Below are 4,833 nucleotides of genomic sequence, written 5' to 3'. Positions count from 1 at the left end.
AAAGGGACGTGGGCTGTGGCTATAGGTGTTCTGCTGTTGGTTTGGAGTCAACCTGGAACATCTAGACCACGGGTGATGTGTTTTCTTGATGATTTGTCTCTTTGTACACAGATGGACATCTTTATCCTTTTTTTCCGTAGTAATATGGAGATGCCATACAGTCCAACCCCCTTCCCGCGATCCAACCAGGCATAAGTGTAAGATGTAAGTAAATCAAATTAACGCTCAGAAGATAAATTGTGGAGACGACTCGTTTGTTCTTCATAGATTTTTATTCTCTTTGAAGTTTTTCTTGTCGGATGGAATTCCGCCCATAAAGCCGTCCGGTGGTGGTGCCGCACACCATTTTTGATTGAGTAGTAGTTTGGGGAAATTTGAACTTCAGTTAGTAAGTCGTGCAAATGTATTTTCAAAGGTATAGATCTATGCTGGATTGCTCGGCTATCATTTTGTGGATTTTGACTTGCTATAAAGTTCTATTGAAGCACTTTTCTGAACGTCCATCGAGCGCCATCGCTCGTTCTTGAAAGTTGCCACTCGCTGTGCGCGGCGCCCTAGGACCTTCCACCTGTTAAGTGCTGCCTATTCACCATAGCAGCATGCAGCGCCACTCCACCGGAAATCACAAACTTCTCCACCGTGCGTTTTCCCGTATCTACGGGTATCCTGCCGTAACGTCCCATATCGCCTCATTCCCGACTGTCCAGTACATGTACATACGCCAGCGGGACGGCCCAACGCTCGTACTGCAATAGTGGAAAGACGATGATACCCAAAGTACCCTACTGTCCTTAATGTCGAGGTTGCAAACCCTTTGCAAACCCGAATTCTTAATAGTCTCGACAACTGTGTGTAAATTGTAGGTCTACATTTTCCCCCAGGATTGAGTGAGATTTCTATGAATGCACGCCGCAATTTCAAGGTGCCTTATCCGTTTATTAACGCCATTTCAATCTTTATTTTCACTCCGCGTACCGTAGGTACGCTTCGAGTGAAAATACAGTCAAACCTGTCTATAGCGGCCACTCAAGGGACCAAACAAATTTGGCCACTATAGACAGGTGGCCTCTGTATAGAGGTGGTAACTTGTAGATAAAATACCCAAGGGACCGACAAAAAGTGGCCACTATGGACAGGTGGCCCCTCTGTAGAGGTGGCCCCTAATACAGGTTTGACTGTATTGTCTTCGTATTGTTTCTTCTTTCTTTCTCCTGTCGCGACCTTTAAAGTGATTCCTCTCCGTCGATCCTCAACCGAATGACCTGAAATTTGGCATAAGTGTACAGTGGACCAATACCCAGACCCATTTTTTTTCTATTTTTTGATAGATGCATTTAAAATGATTTTATGGACGTTTTTAGGTGGTGTTCTGACCAGACTGTATAATTGTGCCTCCCGTGCCTAGGTATTAAGCCGAAGGGACCCGAAATTTGGTATGATAGTGCATGAGATATTAACTAAAAGGACCCGTTATCATTTTTGGCCAAAAATCCCTTCAAAATGACTCATAAGCCAATTTGGCGAGGTTTTTTCGTCTTCGTTTTCGTCTTCGCCACCTCTGAGCGTTTCGCATTATATATGGTAAATGACGTAATCACGTTGCCTGTGTGTAAGACCAGGTGGCCGTGCACGTGGTCGCTAATTGGATTGATTGATGACTCGGCGCGCAACATTTAGGATAAGCTCGACAACTCGGCTACAGCCAATGAGGAAGGGTCTTTCAAATCAGTAGGTTATAATGCGGTACCGCTGCACCGGGAGCAGGCCGGGCCGAAGAAACCCGTCAAAAGTAAGTGAAAACTGTACTGTTTATCTTACAATTGACAACAATACGCAAAAGCAGTAACAAAGTCGGGAAGCTTGTCGTCATTTCTGGAACGGTAGTTAGATTTTACGCGAGTTTGGGGTGATGTTGGGTTTAGTTATAGCAGAATGGCGCAAATGTAACGTTAGATGGAATGTCGATGGAGGCCTTACGAGCGCACGCATGCATGTACAGCTATTTCATCACGACATGGAATAGCTTTGCACTGTGCAGTGATTGAGACAGTATTGTATTATCTGTGAAACGTGTAGAGAAGTTCTACTCCATAGTATATCATGGTACAGATTTTCAGGGGCTTGCCATGCATGTAGGTTGTATACGTAATCAGGCGTGACTTTTTTTCTAGTGAACAAACAAAAAGGATATTCCTTTTACTCTGGGTGCCACATGAAATTACACAAAGGAAACAATAATTATTGTATTCTATTCTATTTTCTAGTAGATGAAGAGGAGACATCAAGAGCGTTGTAAGGACAGGTGGGTTTGTGTCTTGATAGAAGTTGTCAGTTCGACAGTGCTTAAGTCATTATTTGCCTGATGGAACTGGAACTCTAATGTTAACGTTACCAAGCAGACTGCCCTAATGCGGCGGCTTTCAGAGGGCACAGTCAACTGGCTACAAAAGTAGCACCAATAACAGACACCAAGGAGAGTATTTTAAGTGCAAGAAGAGTTCCCACATACATAAATCATAATGAAATTGTGACAGAAACACCAGCTTTATATATGATTAGTCTATTTGGGACAATACTGTGACTAAGTGATAATACAATATCAAGCATGAGTTCAAACATTGCATTTCATGACAGACATGAATACAATTTTATGACTTTTCAGACACCTCGCCATGGTATATGCTGTGTAATTCAATAATGCACTGTACTATAAACTTGTTAATCAGCACAATTAAATAATCTTATACTGATTAGTTTATGTGCAAAATAAATGAGACTTTAAGGGTATGACAGACATATGACTACTGCAATTACTACATCTTTTTTTAAACAAAAGAATACAAAACATTAAGATATACAAAACAGACATGGTGTTAGCACACACAAATATACAGAGACTAATTAGCTTTGTTCGTCAATATGCATTGGCTAATTATAGTAAGTATAAAACAGAAGGTGATCCTTCTTGGCTGAATACAATGTGCATAACTTTATATATATTTGTACTGATAATATCATTGCAGTGCAGCCATGATATCCAATTGGATCTTAAAAACATACACTTCACTAATGCATGAAGATGCTGAGTAGGACAGTGCTGATAAGCATATTTTGGTAAAGAAGTTTGTTGGTCTGTTTGTATGAAGACATGTATGACAATCTTGAATAAGTACAGTAACTGCCCTTGTCTTGTGTACATAAGCAGGAAAACCACGCCATTGTCTGCTGTGGGTACGTAATACCAAAGTTTAGAGTCGCATAACGTGTTGCGTCTGTCGAGAAAATACGACACAATTTCCGTTTTTGAAATAAAGCCTTATTTTCTTGAAGAACAAAGGTGTCATCTTAGTTAACGTGTGAATCACTAGCATGCTGTGTGAGTTTGTAATCAAGAAATTAAAGTGTGATTACTGTACAGTACTAGTATGAAAGCACCGTGGTTCCGAGTCATTCTCAAATGGAATTTTTTTTCGAAGTCAATTTTGGAACAGTCCATTTTTGCAAGAAGGAGCGGAGTGAAAATTGATGAATTTGCTTCTAAGCAAATACTGGCCTTTCTAGTTTATTTTATTCATTGTCGAGATTGCTCTGCGCGGATTACCTCAGCCACTGTTCAGATCACAATCGACTATTATCGCCTGCATAGCACGACACAAATGATGACGAAGTTAGAAACTGTTTTAGAGCTCATTCATCTCCCAATTACATCAGCATCGACACCATAGAGCGAAATGGTTTAATCTAAGAGGTACTTCTGTTTTTAAATTGCTGATCATTTCCACTTTATGTCTTGAGACAGTTGATCAACGGTAGGGAATCAGTCAATCGGCAATCTTCGACTGGACGTCAAGGTGGTCGGGAGTTGTTGGCAGTGTTGAAAGTCTTTAAGCATTCGGCTTTGAGATAATAGGGAAGGGAACTACCGACCTAGGTCAGGATCAGTCAGTGGTAAAGTCAGGGGAGCATCAAGTCGGTATCGATTTCCTTTCATGTTTTTTTTCGAACCCTTGCATGAGATTTTAGGTCATCAGGGAATGGCGTACATGAAATAAGAACTGCGTGGCTTCTCATCATCTTTATCATCGGTCGGCTGCGGAGCAGTCCATCACAAGTCTTGCCTACGTCTGTCTGTCCGCAGCCAATGCGGGACGCCCTCCGCACCGCCAGCACGTTCTTTATATATACGAGTAGATCGGATACTTTGTTTTCTGCCGTCCTGTGCGCCGTTTGCTTATACCCGGATATATTTGTGGCGACTACATCCTTCCATTGTGTGATCGGTATTATGTCCCTAACTTTCTGTGGATGACATCACCAGTTGTAGTCTTTACCAAACTACAATGGTTTCCAGACTTTGTATTGCCGCGTGGCCCCCCGGAGGGGGAATATTAACCTTATTTGGACCTTATTTGCATAAATTTGCAGAAAATGCTTTTAGAGTCTTTTTTTCTTAAGATTGATTGTGTATGTCTGTTATTTTTGTGAAGGAAATGGTCAACTGATATGATTTATGCAAATGAGAACCTTACTTGCATAATAACTTACTTGCATACATACAGTACCAGTTATGAAGGTTCAAAATTATTTGGGGAAGGTATGGTGTCGTAGAATTCTAGTTATGTATATGATATAATGTCCTAGTGTCAAACGACCGTTTTCAACGCACACCAACTTTGTCAGTTAATACCTTTCGTTGGCACATGGTTAGCTGAGACCATCTGCTGTGTCTTTGTAAATTTGTCAAAGTGCATCTGCATGTCTTCAATATGGAGAGAAACAGCACGTTTCCATGTTTTGTGGCAAGTGTGAATGATACAGCGACGATTTCATATC

Source organism: Branchiostoma floridae, chromosome 4 (genome assembly GCF_000003815.2).
Source record: "Branchiostoma floridae strain S238N-H82 chromosome 4, Bfl_VNyyK, whole genome shotgun sequence".
NCBI lineage: Eukaryota > Metazoa > Chordata > Leptocardii > Amphioxiformes > Branchiostomatidae > Branchiostoma > Branchiostoma floridae.
Note: the sequence above shows the minus strand (reverse complement) of the source record.